We start from the raw sequence: 16,864 nt of genomic DNA, 5'->3' as shown, positions 1-16,864 counted from the left end.
CGGGCTGGGAGCATGCACGCTGACTTGTGTCACCAGTTGTACGGGGTTTCCTCCGACGCATTGGTGCAGCTGGCTTCTGGGTTAAGCAGGCGGGTGTTAAGAAGCGCATGATTCGACCTTTACCTCACCGGAGCCCGTTGGGGAGTTGAGACAAGATCGCAATTGGATATCACGAAATTGGGGAGAAAAAGGGGATAAAATAAAAAAAATAAAAAGATGACATACCCCGTTGACAGAGTACCGTGTCCATAAGTCTGGTCCTGTGCAACTAACAACACCCTCTTCCGCTTCATTAAGATAAGAGCAACAAGATTAATGAAATTACTGAGCTATAAAGAAATGTAGCCAAGACGCAATTTATTCTCCAGTGAAGATTCAACTTGCTCGGTTTACCAAGTGCTTAGGAGAACCCAGCCCCTGCCAACTCTCCACACTCGCTTGCAGGGCCGATATTTCTCCTCCTTTACGTCACACATTCAAAAGGAGGAGAGGATGAAAGGAAAGGCACCAGCCAGGCAGGCAGTCAAAGAGGAAAGGCACCAGCCAGGCAGGCAGTCAAAGAGGAAAGGCACCAGCCAGGCAGGCAGTCAAAGAGACGAACACTCAGCAAAGCTTTTAGTCCGCAGCATTATTGAAAATAAACTCAATAACACGACTAAAGCACTTTCCCATTCACTTACACCTATATAGCTTTCTTCAAATGAAAAAAATATATAATGTTGTGGTAACTGAAGGTGTTTTTATTTACTTAAAAAGGGTAGGATTACAGCTAAAAGCTTTAATGTAGATTGAACACCCCCGAAACTTAACAATGGGTGCTGTAGGCCTGCCTGCGTCTGTCTGTCAATGAATGTTAATGTGGGCCACAAAAAAGAAGAGTAGCAAGGGTCATTGCAGGCTTGACTAAACACGTTTCCACTGGCCATCCTTTTGTCACCTGGCCTCCTTTTCCCTTTCCTGTTTTTCATTAATCCCTCACTCCATTTGGACTCTGTGAGAGAGATGAGGGAATGACATTTCGTGCCTGCCACCCATTGTCTGCCAGCCCGGCAGGCTTCCTTCCTGCTCCGTGGCTAGAGTGCGTGCCTGCTTCCCCCATTATAAAATACAGTGGCAAGGAGAAGTGGAGCGGGGGGCATCCTCATCCCATTACTGGGAAAAGCCAGAGCATGATGTGCGAAAAGGTGTTGTGTTTTTGCGAATGTTTTCACGTGCGTGTGCGTTTGTGTGTGCATGTACCTCAAATGTACAGCAAGCCATGGAGTGATTTGAATTCTAAGAAGCAGAACACAGAATATCAAAGCCAGATTTCTCTGATCTATCAAACAGTCTTCTCACTCTAAGCTTCCAATTAAAATGAATTTCTATGACATGTCATGAAGCAGCCTTTATTCTTATAATAAAGGGCTCTTGAGATCTTCGTCAATTTTGAATGTAAGAAGATAGATTTGAGTAAATGAAAAACATGTGAAGGCTTTTGAAAAAAATAAGGATGACCTGGATATCAGTTCTTATAGTGAATCCCAGTTGGTAATTTTAAAACGTTTGATGGAAGAACACTTTCCCAAGTATCCATTTAGAAATCCTGAATTGACTTAAGGAGGACATCACTTAACATTTTTCTGAGGAAATCAATTAAAGGGATACTTTGGGATTTTGGCAATGTTGCCCTTTATCTACATCCTCAGAGTCAGATGAACTCATGGACACCATGTTTTATGTCAGCGCAATGACTGGAAGTAACTACTAGCATGCTAGCAGTACCTATAGACTTCCACTCATTGTGCTAACGCTAGTTAGCATTGGCTCACAAAACTACCTCTAACTTCCTTCATACTGGACACAGAGACAAATGGTATCCACGAGTTCATCTGACTCTGGGGAAGTAGACAAAGGGCACCATTGCCAAAATCCCGAAGTATCCCTTTAAGTCCAACGGCCGGCCCATGAACAGGCTAAATACATTTCCCCAGTACATAAGAGCCTGGTGATGGATGTGTGAGCAACATTCAAGGGACGGCAGCTCTCGTGTCTAAGAGCTTTCATTTATCACCTGCTCTCTCTCGCTCTCTTCATATCTCATACTTTAGGAAAGGAGCTCCTCTTTGGAGCAGACTCTTGAGCATTTAATTGACTGATGACACTTGCTAATAGAGTTCTCACATCATTAGCAGGGAATGGCACAAATGGTGGAAAATTGAATCTCATGGGGCTGAGAGCCTTTGAGGTGTTGTCAGACGATGCATTGTTTGGACAAAAACAACCTTCACGTAAAAGTGGGCTCCGAATATCAAACCCATACACACAGTGACATCGTTCATTGTTCTGAGGGCGGACGACGTCACCACTTCATTGAGGCCTATTTTAGAAAACATCAGAACCTGGGGCAACTTGGTTTATTATGTAAATATGCCTGTGGCAACTAGCCCAAATGTCTAGTCAAACCTGCTCTGCAGCTATGTGACACATTTGGTTATTCATCTTGGGGAGGACATGGTGGTTTCCTTAATACAGAAACAGGAAGTTGGAGAGTAAACCATTGGAAGTTTGTTGTGACAGCTAAAGTAGGCCTACATATTTACATTTACATTTAAGTCATTTAGCAGACGCTCTTATCCAGAGCGACTTACAAATTGGAAAGTTCATACATATTCATCCTGGTCCCCCCGTGGGAATTGAACCCACAACCCTGGCGTTGCAAGCGCCATGCTCTACCAACTGAGCCACAAGGGACCACATATGTTAGAGTTGTTAGATTAGATAATCATGTAGTGAGCTTTAGAGCAGTTATATAGTTTAACTTTATATTTTGGTTAATCTCCTTTGTCTTTCAGGTACCCACAATACAAACATAAACCATTCAAAGGAAGTTATAGAGAAATCTAGATCAAAAGGTGGAAGTATACCATTTGGGTTAAAGTGACCCATCCCAACCAAAGGCAACATTGTTCAATATCAAAACAGTACCACAGTGTAGAGGTTGACCGATTATGATTTTTCAACGCAGATACCGATTCTTGGAGGACAAAAAAGCCGATACCGATTAATCGGACGGTTTATTTAAAAAAGAAATATATATATATAAACATTTATCATACACACACACACACATTTTTGTAATAATGACAATTGCAACAATACTGAATGAACACTTTTATTTTACCTTAATATAATACATAAATACACACACTCACAGCTCTGAAGTGACAATGATACTGAAGAGTCTGCTTAGGAGACAAATACTCAACTGTTTGAATAAAAATAGAGTTTAAGTTACCTGTGATGAATGTTGAAAACAAAAACTGTCATTTCTATATGCAGGAAATCCTATTTTAATAATGGGCATGGTAAGAATTGACGACCAAAGTGCGAGTCATAATTCCCATGACGCCTTCTAGCAAAATCTGAAAACAGGTTCCTTCATTTATTCCATAGGATATTTTTAGATTCACTTAAAATAAGGTCTGTGTTTCGTGTAGGCTTACACCACCTTGCCAATTTTATAACTGTGTAGATATCCATAGGACAAGGTAACTCTGATCAATATTTGCTAAATATAAGCGAAGATCATTTTTTTTGTAGAGTGGATTTATGAAAATATGTTGACAAACGTTACCTTATCCTAGTGAGATTTACACGGGTATCAAATCGTCGAGGCGGTTTAAGCCTGCACGAAACACAGACCTTATTTGAAGTAGATCAAGACATTCTCTATGGAAGACATGAACGGTAAAATAACGAAGGAACCACTATCAAGTTCAGCCGCAAGTTATTACAGGAATTATAACACGTCGACTATTTCTCTCTAAACCATATACCGTTGACTAATCCGGAAACTATCACCTCGAAAACAAAACGTTTATTCGGTTCCGCAATTTATCTAACGGGAAGCATCCATGAGTCTAAATATTCCTGTTACATTGCACAACCTTCAATGTTATGTCATAATTACGTAAAATTCTGGCAAATTAGTTCGCAAAGAGCCAGGCAGCCCAAACTGTTGCATATCCCCTGACTCTGCGTGCAATGAACGCAAGAGAAATTACACAATTTCACCTGGTTAATATTGCCTGCTAATCTGGATTTATTTTAGCTAAATATGCAGGTTTAAAAATATATACTTGTGTATTGATTTTAAGAAAGGCATTGATGTTTATGGTTAAGTACACATTGGAGCAATGACAGTCATTGATTGATTGTTTTTTTATAAGATAAGTTTAATGCTAGCTTGCAATTTACCTTAGCTTTCTGCAATCGCGGCACAGGCAGGCTCCTCGTGGAGTGCAATGTAATCAGTGTTAGAGCATTGGACTAGTTAACTGTAAGGTTGCAAGATTGGATCCCCCGAGCTGACAAGGTTAAAAATCTGTCGTTCTGCCCCTGAACAATGCAGAACGTTCCTAGGCCGTCATTGAAAATAAGAATGTGTTCTTAACTGACTTGCTTAGTTAAATAAAAATTAAATAAAAGGTGTACATTGATTTTCTTTTTATTGTCAAATCGGCACCCAAAAATACCGATTTCTGATTGTTATGAAAACTTGAAATTGGCCCTACTACAGTGCAATTGGAAAATATCCAGACCCCTTGACTTTAACATTACAGCCTTAATTTAAAAAGGAATACATTGTTTTACCCCTCAATCTAAAACCAAATACCCCATAATGACAAAACAAACAGGTTTTTAGAATGTTTTGATAATTTATTTAAAAAAACCAGAAATATTATATTTACATAAGTATTCAGACCCTTTAATCAGTACTTCATTGAAGCTTCTTTGGCTGCGATTACAGCCTCAAGTCTTTTTGGGTAAGACGCTATAAGCTTATAAGATCCTCTCAAGCTCTGGGCAGCATCGCTGAACAGTTATTTGCAGGTCTCTCCAGAGATGTTCAAATCGGGTTCAAGTCCGGGCTCTGGCTGGGCCACTCAAGGACATTCGGAGACTTGTCCCGAAGCCACTCCTGCATTGTCTGGGCTGTGTGCTTAGGGTCGTTGTCCTGTTGGAATGTGAACCGTCGACCCAGTCTGAGGTCCTGAGCACTCTGGAGCAGGTTTTCATCAAGGATCTGTCTGCACTTTGCTCTGTTCATCTTTCCCTCAATCCTGACTAGTCTCCCAGTCCCCGCCGCTGAAAATCATCCCCACAGCATGATGCTGCCACCACCATGCTTCACCTTGGGGATGGTGCCAAGTTTAATCAAACCAGAGAAGCTTGTTTCTCATGGTCAGAGTCGTTTAGGTGCCTTTTGGCAAACTCCAAGCGGGCTGTCATGTGCCTTTTACTGCGGAGTGGCTTCCGTCTGGCCACTCTAGCATAAAGGCCTGATTGGTGGAGTGTTGTAGAGATGGTTGTCCTTCTGGAAGGTTCTCCCATCTCCACAGAGGAACTCTGGAGCTCTGTCAGAGTGACCATCGGGTTCTTGGTAAACTCCCTGACCAAGGCTATTCTCCCCTTCAAGTTGGTCGGGTGGCTAGATCTAGGAGTCTTGGTGGTTCCAAACTTCTTCCATTTAATAATTATGGAGGCCACTGTGTTCTTGGGGACCTTCAATGCTGCAGAAATGTTTTGGTATCCTTCCCCAGATCTGTGCCTTGACATAATCCTGTCGCGGTGCTCTACGGACAATTCCTTCGACCTCATGGCTTGGCTTTTGCGCTGACATGCACTGTCAACTGTAGGACCTTATATAGACGGGTATGTGCCTTTCCAAACCATGCCCAATCAATTGATTTTACCACAGGTGGATTCCAAGTTTTAGAGCCATCTCAAGGATGATCAATGAAAACAGGATGCACCTGAGCTCATTTGAGAGTCATTTCTAAACACTTGTTTTCTCTTTGTCATTATGGGGTATTGTGTGTAGATTGATGAGATTTTTTTAAATTGATTTAATCAATTTTAGAATATAGCTGTAACGTTACAAAACTTGGAAAAGGGTAGGGGTCAATGCACTGTGTCCAAAATCCAATCAGAAAAATAAATAAATAAATAGTAAGACAGCAGATTTGCATCTCAAAAATATTAGCTTGTTTGGTTTCTTCAGGCATGGGAGCCGGGAAGATGGAATAGTAAGAAATCAGAGGGAGGGTGTGTGTGTGGGTAAACTGAGACTGGGTATCAGGGGCCTGAGGGGCTGGAAGCCCAGGTGAGGACAGAACAGGTCATAAATCAGTGTGGAAGGAGATGTAGTGCTCCAGTGGTCTAACGAAGGCCTGGTTGTGACAAGGGGGTCTGATGCGGGGCCATGCAGATCCGTAGATCCCACCACAGTGGGTGATGGATTCCCTCTCTGCTGCAACCTCTCCCAGTTCCAGCATCATCTAGCTACATCAGCCCAGTGACTGAGGGGACCACACACACACTGCAAGGTTAGCCCAGGGGAGGCTCAGGCTAAATTACACCTTCCATTCCAAATATGGAGATGGAACACCTAATGCGCACACCATCCCAATTACAAATCAAATCAAAATCAAATCAAATGTATTTATATAGTCCTTCTTACATCAGCTGATATCTCAAAGTGCTGTACAGAAACCCAGCCTAAAACCCCAAACAGCAAGCAATGCAGGTGTAGAAGCACGGTGGCTAGGAAAAACTCCCTAATTACACCATACAATGAAACATCCATGACTTCATCACTGGAAAATATAAACAGTTGAGTTTGATACTATTTAAAAGCTTACAAACAGTGTTGTCAAACTATGATTATTTATTTTTTACGTAATTTTTTAACCTTTAACGTAAATTATATAAAGCCGTTTAAACTCCAGTGTTTTTTCATATTCGCATATGTTGTAACTTAGACCGTATTTCACATCCACTGTGGTTTTTGAACTGTGCCCGACATCGGTTGAGACACAACATGCTCTTGAATAGAGGGTGGGTCATTTCAATCATGGAAACAGAATTCATAGAATGGACCTATCCATTCAGACCACTGAAATTTAGCTGGTACATCATTGAATTTGGACATTTTTACTTCTAATTGCTATCACAATGACGACCAATGTCAACTTAAATGGTCATGTTTATTCTATTATCTCTATTTCTATGAGTTGATCATTTTCCTATGGAGGATTGACAGTATAATTTAAAATAGATATTCCCATTCAAGTCAATAGTCTCTGAAGTGTGGATCTACAACCATTTTCGTGGTATCATTTGAACGTTTCAATTAAAAAATATATTATTATTTTTTTTACATTTATCAGCCAAAATGACACCCACCCTGTATTCAAGAGCACGTTGAGTTTCAACCGATGGCGGGCACAACACAAAAACCTTAGATGATGTAAAGTAGGGTTTAAGCTACATTTGACATATTAGTAGAATCTTTTTTAATTCCACACAAATTACCGAAATTACAAGCTAAGAATGGACAGAGGTAGGCCTATTTGTTCATCTTATATCTCCAAAGCCAAATCAGTGTGTCTTGTTTGCAAATTAGGGCTGTCCAGACAACAAAAAATCTTGGTAGACCGAAAGTCGTCTGTTCTTTCGACCCATCGATTGGTCGTGTATTTTTTCATATATATAGACTAGGGAGAATAAATCACTTTTCTTCCGGGTAACCCGGTATTTCCCACCAAAACCGGAAGTGTCATTCAAAAGCATTATAAAGTACATAAATAGACCGGTCTGGATTTGATTAGAGCTTTGATGGAAAACTCAAGCCTGGTGCTACTTGAGCCTGGTGAGCCATACATTTGACATTTAATGAGCCGAATCCCAAAAAAGCACAAATGATTGTGCCCTTATCCAATACATATTTGATATAGGCTACTGCATATTACGCACAACAGAAAAACATAAAAAGCCCATAGATGTAGCTAGCTTGGGTAAATAAATTAAACTAGCTCCAGTAGGCTAATCTTTTGGAGTGTGAACTGTATTACTGTACTGAATATTGTATGTACTTTATGGACTAGAATTATGCACATCGTTCAAACCATGATCAAGCAGAAGAGAACATGTGATTCTGGTGAAGCACATGCAGCCGACAACATTACAAGTATAGGCTAGCAAATTTGATTTTAATTTTGAAATATATTTGTATAAATTAGAAGGCTGACGTATATATACACCTTTCATAATATTTCCACTAATGTTATTACCCTACCTCCTCTTTCTCTCTATTGTTGCTTCATTCCTTCCTCGCTTTTAGCAGTTAAAATGAAATACGTGTCATTGTCCTTATCTTCATCATTCTAATGACATCTTTGAATAATATAGAACTAGAATTAAATGCACAAGGCTTTGACTTCTCTTCACGAAGATTGAATGGTTATGGGTCTGAATAAATAACTGCTATAACCTACCGCCATCGCGCATTCACTCTTCTTTCAAACTAGCCGTGAGTTCTATTGGCTGCTGTATTTAACATTGAGCAAACAAGAACTTGCATCCCTCTTTGAATAGTCTATTTGTATAAGAAATACCAATAAAAAATATGTTCAGCAAGCTATTCTAGTCTAGCTTTCCTGCATGGGACTCCAAGAGCTAAGGAGCATTTTTTCAGGATAGGCCAGGGGAGCACAGGTGTGTGCGTATTGCGGAAAAGACAGAAGCTATTCGTTAGAAGCGTATTATTCATAATGCATAAATAAGGCTAATACTGCATTTAATGTATTACCTGAAAGAGGTAGGCTAGGACATCTATATATAGGGCTATATATCAATATAGAACAGGCTTATCTATTTTGGATGCTACTTTAATGGAGTTGATGGGGAAAGAGAAAGACTGCGAGAGAGAGAGCACTGATTTAAAGCAAAGATATTCGAGTGATACCTGTCACAACAAAACAAGTTACCATGATGAGATAATGGGTCTACATGCATTGTGAACTGCGCGCCATACTGAGATGTCTGTCCCCACCCTGAGCGTTGCTGATTCATCATGCAGAGGCCATATAGAAGGCAGATTTAGACTTTGCATATAATTTAACAGTTCAATTTCACACCATGCTGTTCATATAAATAATGTATTATAATTGACGGGAGTGGTTTTAGGCGGTAAATCACAGTAAATCTCAGTAACCGGTGTTCCCGTTATTCAACCTTAATATAAACAAACCCTATATGTGTTTTAATAAAATGAACTAATAAAATGAACTATATATGCATTGAGCTTATTTGATGCTTTAAGATCACTGTTTGATGAAATCAGACACAAATGAGCCAAGAGGGAGCAAGAGAAACTTAACCTGTCCCAACCATCCTTCTCCTACTAGCGTTCCTAGAGTCTGCCGCTACTCTCCTGAAGTTGCCGCTAATAGGCCACACGAGGAGTCAGCAAACTTTCTCATGTGGAATGCCAATTTATCTTACCATTTCTATAGATCTGCGTGCCAGTTATAGTTTTCATATGCACATTTTTGTGGAACAATTTAATTTCTAATAACGTCTTCGTATCTCAAAATCATTGTTATGTGGTTAATCAAAATTCTATCCAAATCTAAATGAAAATGATAAACTTAAAAAGTAACTTCTATTGCCATCATAGCCTATAATCCCAACAATTAAAAACAAATAGCCTATAAACCACATTGGCAACGCATGGCCTGTCTGCAACAATCTTGAAACATTGTATCAACTATAAACTTGGGTCAGGGCTCCTTGCAACATTGTATAAAATATTCTGGGCCCTCAGAGTTTCCTGTGCCAGTGAGCTCTGGACAGTCACAGCTGTAGACTATTTGGGCAAGGGATACGAAGTAATCAGGTATGCCTATTTTATTATGTTTCCACTGGATCGGAGCATGACATTTTTTCCTTTCAAACTGAGTGGTTATTGAAAGGGAGAGAGTTGGAAAGATTTTAAATACACTGAGGAAATATTGTAAAAACAGACGTGCTATTTGCTTGCTATTTGAGGTGAAGAAAACATTACTTTGAGAAGCTCCACAGGTCATTAGTGGTGGTGCATTAAGCCATCAGAAATAGTATCAGCTCCCCAAATTGGTACATTTATATGCCTACATTGTCACGCAGGCTAGGTAGCCTATAGGCCTACTTCTATACGTAATCAGGTGCGCGGCCTTACTCATGCGCTCCAAACAAAAGACAATTACTAAATTGACAAAACTCGTAAATGGAATGAAATAAATCAACATTTGTTTCCCCACAAATGTAGCATAGATTGTGCGCTCTGTAGATAACGTGTCCACTCCGACAATAAGAACGGTAAAAGGCAGGAATAATCATATGCTGAATGCATTAATACACATTACGGTAATCAAACAAACATTGTAGATTAGACATTTTTGGAATTAACGGTAAATGTACTACTGCTGATATGTAATGGGGAATTGATAGACACTAACAATCAAATGCAAACAATTCACACAATGAAGTTATGAAACAATGAATGTGCACAAGATGGAGGGAGAAAGCGCATTCTGGAGGGAGACGTGCATTGTGCAGCCACACTCCCCTTCTCGAACTGTGCCATTCCGTGGCCTCCGCAATGGATTAGTCTCGGACTCCGCAATGGATGTGAATAAGACAGGTGTCTCCTGCGCCATAAATACATATTTGTTACTGCTAAAAATAAAAAATAAACTTGGTCGACCAGTCTAATAATTGGGGTTAGCCCTATTGCAAATATTTTTTATCTGAGACGTCATTAGGAATCTGAGCATGGTGCTTTCAAAAGTTAGGCCTACGTTACCACCCCGGACAGAATAGGCCTACCAATGCAGAAAAATGTAAGCTGGCTACTATTCTCTCCCGTGGCTTAACCCAACGAGAAGGTCTTAAGTGTTTCCCTAAAAGCTGTCTGGTTTAAACACCTTCTACTGTACAGAAAGTGAATAGCTTAATCAATCGATAGTGACAGAATTAGATTACTTCCCAAGCAAGATTACTTCTCAGCCTCTGAATATCGTAGAAAGTAAACAATAACATCCCGTACGCATCGACGTCACGTCTTTCCCAGCTGGTTTCTAGCACAAAACTTGGCAGACCAATGCGCTGTTATAGATCCCTTTATATAATCAGATCAGTTTTATTTTCTTCAAAGTCTTAAGCTATCAATGGGTATGCCTGTGTTTAATGTGTTTATTTATTATAAAAATGTAGGCCTAGAGCATACCCCCTCAATTTGAATCTTGGTTTTAACTCAACAGCCCTTCACTGACATGGAGGTAGGATATTTGAAGAGTGCATGGTGGAGAAATTGGCAGACAAATCTATGGATATAGCAGCCTATTGCCTAATTTTGTCTGTTAAACAGGTAGGCATACATCTTATTTCTTAAATAGGAAGAAATAGGCTTCAACGCAAAGCCCTCTTGTTGTTAGTAAAGTCTAAAATTAAGATGTTTGAAATGAATTATGCCTACTCAAATCTGTCTACTTTCAGCCCCATGAGCTGTCGTTTTCCAATTGATTGCCTGTGGCTGCTGTTCAAAGTTTCAGCACCACAATGTAAGTTACTCGAAACAAATCAAATCTAATTTTATTGCTCACATACACGTGTTTAGCAGATGTTATTGCGGGTGTAGCAAAATGCTTGTGCTTCTAGTTCCAACAGCGCAGCAATATCTAACAAGTAATATCTAACAATTTCACAACATATACCCAATACACACAAAACTATGGACAAGCAATCTCACAGCGGCATAGACTAAGATACAGTAGAATAGTAAAGAATGCAGTACATATATATTGTGAGGTCAATAACTCCGATAAATACATCATGGGTAAGAAACATTGATTTTAATAAAAACAATTATAGTAATAGCAAACTCTCCTTCTCAAACTGAACATGGGCTAGTCTGCACGCAAGATATAGAATTTGGGGGAATAGGCCTTATCAAAAGAAATTGGGGGAAGAATTCATTGACTCTCCTCCTGAACTGCCTCTGTAAGCCTACACAGCACAGCATTAGTCAGGTAACACAACAACAAAACAGTTTTGATCAGCAAAAGCAGAGCAGGCCAGGACTCAGGGTTGAAATATCCATTGCCGTTTGTAATGCAGCTTACTTTTATTTACACCATCCCCAGCAGTGCAAGAGACTCAGAAAGGAAGTAAATTGTATTCGAAAAATGACTTTGCTCTGTGCGTCTCCTGAGCATGCGCTTCTGTAGCCTATAGCCTATGAATCAATTGTTTCTGACCACACTAAATAGCCTATACTTGACATTGTGCACCCAGCAGCGAATCAAAGATGAGGGGTGGCATCGGGCACACATCGAGATATAGCCTAATAAGCAACTAATTCTAAAACACAGAGAAATATTTAACTTTCATCAGTTAAAAATTACAAGACCCACCCCTGGACTAGATTGAACAAATACTAAACCCTCTGTCACACCCTGGCCTTAGTTATCTTTGTTTTGATTATTATTTTAGCTAGGTCAGGGTGTGACATGGGGAAGTTTGTATGTTTTTTGTATTGTCTAGGGTGTTGTATGTTTTAGGGGGTTTAGTAGAGGAGATGGTTTAGTGTTCAGTGTAGGTGTCTAGGAAAGTCTATGGTTGCCTGAATTGGGTCTCAATTAGAGACAGCTGGTTATTGTTGTCTCTGATTGGGAGCCATATTTAAGGCAACCATAGGCTTTAGCTTTTTGTGGGTAATTGTCTGTGTCTATGTGTAGTGGTTGTGTCAGCACTATCTAGATTTATAGCTTCACGGTCGTCTGTTTGTTGTTTTGTTTCATTTTTCTTCTGAAAATAAAAGAGAAGATGTATTTTCAACACGCTGCGCCTTGGTCCTCTCTCTCTCCCTTTGACGATCGTGACACCCTCCCTTTAACTGAAATATAAAAAGCACGACCCTCCCCCATTTTACTCTAGATACCCATTCTATAAATGTACACAACCCCCCCAAAAAATACTGCACCCCCTGTCAAAAAATAAATCACTATCATCGCTGACTGTAGCCTACAGCCCATGCTCTATATTAGCAGGTTAGAGTCGGGAGAGGGCCTCAGTTTCACATATAGTCGGCCGGTTGCGGATGGGTTATTAGCAATTGTGGGTGGGTGAACAAACAGCTGACCCGCAAACCACTGGTGGACACCGAGGAACTTGAAGCTCTCGACCCACCCCACTAGAGCCCTGTCGATGTGGACGGGTGCGTGCTTGGCCCTTTGTTTCCTGTAGTCCACGACCAGCTCCGTTGTCTTGCTGACATTGAGGGAGAGGTGGTTGACCTGGCACCACACTGCCAGGTCACTGACCTCCTCCCTATAGGCTGTCTCATTGGTATCATTCTGTTAATCCCGAGTAAAGATGTCACAACAAAAGGAATACATTAGAGTAGGGCTCTCAGCAGGTCAATAGCGAGCTAACAGTATCCAGCAGCCCACCTATGAGTAGCTCGCCAAACAATTCTGAAAGTACATGCAATTTTCAAGTACTGTACTCCACTGTAAATTGTCATAAACAAATCTCACAAGTATCAAGTCATTGCACTCCTGGTTAGTCACTATTAGCTTAAAAAGCCAAATCGAACACAATATCTGCCAATTAATTTCCAGCAATAATGCCCCCGTCTGTCTGTGTGGTGTGTAGCCAGTTGATGTGATAACCGTCTTGTGAGTTGACAAATACATTCCCCGAAACCTTCTCACTTAAATGTTAACAGTAAAGCAGGCTTACCTGACAGAAGTATATCATGAGAAAGTATATCGTTTAAATCTATTATTTGCACTCTTTGTCATGAAATGACCAGCACCAGTACAGAACCATCTCTATACCGGCATATTAGATGGCAAATTCCTTACTCGCTAGATGCACAACAAAAGGCGATTTATTTAGTTTTCTTCCAGACCTACATAACAAGGACTCAGAACATCACATTTCGTTGTTTCTCTATGAACATTTGTAATTTTGAGAGTGAAAATCAAAGAAATTCTAGAACCAGGAAAAGTAGAATTGAGAAAGCATAATTTGAGAAAATATAAAACAGATTTTTGAAAAATCTCAGATTTTATATGGCCCCCTTAGTTGTTTATTAACCATTATTTTACCAGGTATTTTGACAGAAAACAGTGCACTTCTCTTGTACACCAAGGACCCGGGGAAGAGTTGCAAGGGAGAGAAGAACATGCCTATTTGAACACCAGAAAAAAGGACGGATACCCCTGCATTAGAGCAACCTCTTTCTATGAGGTGACAAACCTGGCAATACTGAAGCAAATTAACTGAAAAGACTGGGAGAGGAGGTTCAAGAAAGAAAAGGGTCAACCTTAAAGTTTGAAAAGTTGATAACAGAAAAGACAGATGAAAAGGGTGGTAGTCTTGGAGCCAGGTCTTTGCCTGCCTGATAGCCGCAGGTCAGGTTCAGCTTGGATGAAACCTTACTGCTTAGCACTGGGTTGGACTGATGAATGTTATCTTTCAAAAGACTTTGGTTAAAAAAAATAGCCTGAAGCGATACAATTGTGTTTGAAGATGGCCTATGTGTAATATGGAGCCCCTCTCCGTGGGCAGAGCTAGGCCAATGTGACAAATGGTAGCCCATTTCAGCTTGGAGGGCTAGCTGCCATGAGCAGAGAACAACATTCAATAAGCAAGTCAACCTTCAAACCCATTTGGCATGAAAATGTAATTGGCAATGTCACTGTAGTGGCCCAGTCAAGTGTGTTTATTTTAGTCAGATGCAAGCTGGCTTACGCCTGCAAAACATTTCCAGGTCAATGTGCATACAAGGCCTCACATTGCCACCAGTGAAAGCAACGCCTTGTGTTGTCAATCTCTTGTATCATTTTCCATTTTACACCATGTCACATTCTGCAATTGTGTTGAAGTGGGCCTTCAGAGAGAAGTGTGAGAAACTATAGATACACACAAGGCTACGGTGGGCAATACAAGGTGGGCCTTATCCATAATTCACACAGCAATGTGCTGCAGTAAGAGGCTTCTCTTTACAGTCACTGACTCAGAGTGCCTTTTCACGAGGGCTGGGAATTGCCAGTGACCTCACGATACGATATTATCACGATACTTTGGTGCCGAATGTTTGTATTGCGATTCTATATGTATTCTGATTCGATACTGTGATTTGATGTTCCACACATATTACTCACTATATATGTCTGCTGCAGAGGGACACGACAGAGCCATGAGAAAACACAATTTGATCAGTCATGGAAATAAAAGTCCTGACAACAAATTGGCTCACTATTTAAAAAGAAGATGGAAAATAAGGAAAAATAGTGGCATTTTGGTGCAGGTACAGCAAAAAAGCGCCAAAAAAAATATTGCTGATGATGTATAGTCAAAACGATACCTCATCAAAAATAATATTCCGATATGTAACTGTATCGATGTTTTCCCCCATCACTACTTCTCACTTCCTTTGTGATGGCAGCCACGTGTGCATCAGAGAGAAGCCAAGGCTTCTGAGAGATTCTTCTCCGTCCCTGGGACAGTGGGAATGAGGAGCTGGTGGATGTGATACAGAGAAAGGTAGGGTACCACAGAGGTGCGAGGGGTACTCCGGCCCACACACCGGAGGTGCGAGGGGTACTCCGGCCCACACACCGGAGGTGCGAGGGGTACTCCGGCCCACACCACAGGGCCCTGAGTCTGTCGGTCTGCTTCCAACAGAGACCAGACATCTGAAAGAACAACACTGACACTGAGGAGTGTTTATCTCTAGCGATGCAAAGAAATGTGATGTGCTTTGAGCATTTGGAGAAAAGCTTTATCTTGTGAATCCAACTCATCATCGTCATTATCGTCCTCATCATTAACTCTACATATGACAGTATATGGGAAAGGATAAAATATGGCAGTACAATCGGGCATAATCCAGAGGAATTGGAAAGGATCTGTCATCCTCTTAGTGTAGCTCCACATCATAATCATACTGGAGCTCATTTCATCCAGATTAATGCAGAGACTTGTTCCTGCTATGTCGCCATTTATCTTTCCCTCCCCTTGTTCTCCCTCCTTCCTGCTAGCGGCTTCCTCTCACTGCAGCCTTTTTCTTCAGGACACGAGCACAGCTTCCATCGGAGAAGATTACGCTGATGATTACAGCTGAAGCAGAAAGCCTTGTTCCGCTCAGCGAGAAGCTGCTGGTAAGCACATCTCAGAGCAGCCAGGCAGAGGGCAGACGAGGGTCCTCTGCTGGGAGACGAGGGGGACAATAGGGCCCTCCAGTCTCATCAGAAAGCCCATAGGTGTCAGCATGCAACCTGACTGTCTTCGTCATGCCATCCCTAAGAGCAGAACACAAAGCTAATGAATAGTCATAGCAAAACAAGCTTGCTGAGCAATGCTGGCTGAGAAGCAATGCCTTTTCTGCGCACTGCCTAATGGATCTGTTTGTAAGCCGTAGCAACTCATTCGTCAGCTCCGAGAAAATGAGCAGATCAGAGAAAACAATCAGACTGACAAACATTGAGATGGTGTTATCGCTAATTCATGAACAATCCTTTCACACAGTTATGCTCACTTCATCAAACACGCCTCTGGCTCAAAGACAAACAGAAAGAAAACACGCTCGCATCTAGATGCAATCACTGCCTCTTGTTCCATCATTTGCAAAGACTTAGGCCCATTTCTTGACTTTCCAGAGCTCTGTTGGGAGCAGACACTTAATCACCACCAAGCCACACACGGGAGTCCCTGCTGAAATGATAACGCTCACACACTCACGGCACGGCGCTCCACTTGATTCTGTTGGGTAATTAATGCGAGCACAGCCTCAGATCTGGACGGTGTGTCACGGTTCGGTAGCCATAGTGGTAAATTAGCTCACAGGGGTACAGAGCTGAAGTGCACTCTCCTAAGGCTCACTTGGCTCCACTATTCTTCTCTTTTCAGAGGCCTGATGAATGTTTTACTTTCAGCAACTCAGAACCTGGACGATAGCATAACATCATAATCCGCTAGGGAGGTT

At 41.1% G+C, this 16,864-nt stretch overlaps 1 protein-coding gene across 1 annotated transcript in view; it reads right to left on the bottom strand.

Moving 5' to 3' along the window:
* The window catches only part of LOC129825071 (mannosyl-oligosaccharide 1,2-alpha-mannosidase IA-like), a 169,973-nt gene that overhangs the window by 96,244 nt on the left and 56,865 nt on the right, over positions 1–16,864 (bottom strand). The window lies entirely within an intron of this gene.

Source organism: Salvelinus fontinalis, chromosome 27, assembly GCF_029448725.1.
Source record: "Salvelinus fontinalis isolate EN_2023a chromosome 27, ASM2944872v1, whole genome shotgun sequence".
In the NCBI taxonomy this organism is placed as follows: Eukaryota; Metazoa; Chordata; class Actinopteri; order Salmoniformes; family Salmonidae; genus Salvelinus; species Salvelinus fontinalis.
This window is presented reverse-complemented; position numbering and strand designations above follow the sequence as displayed.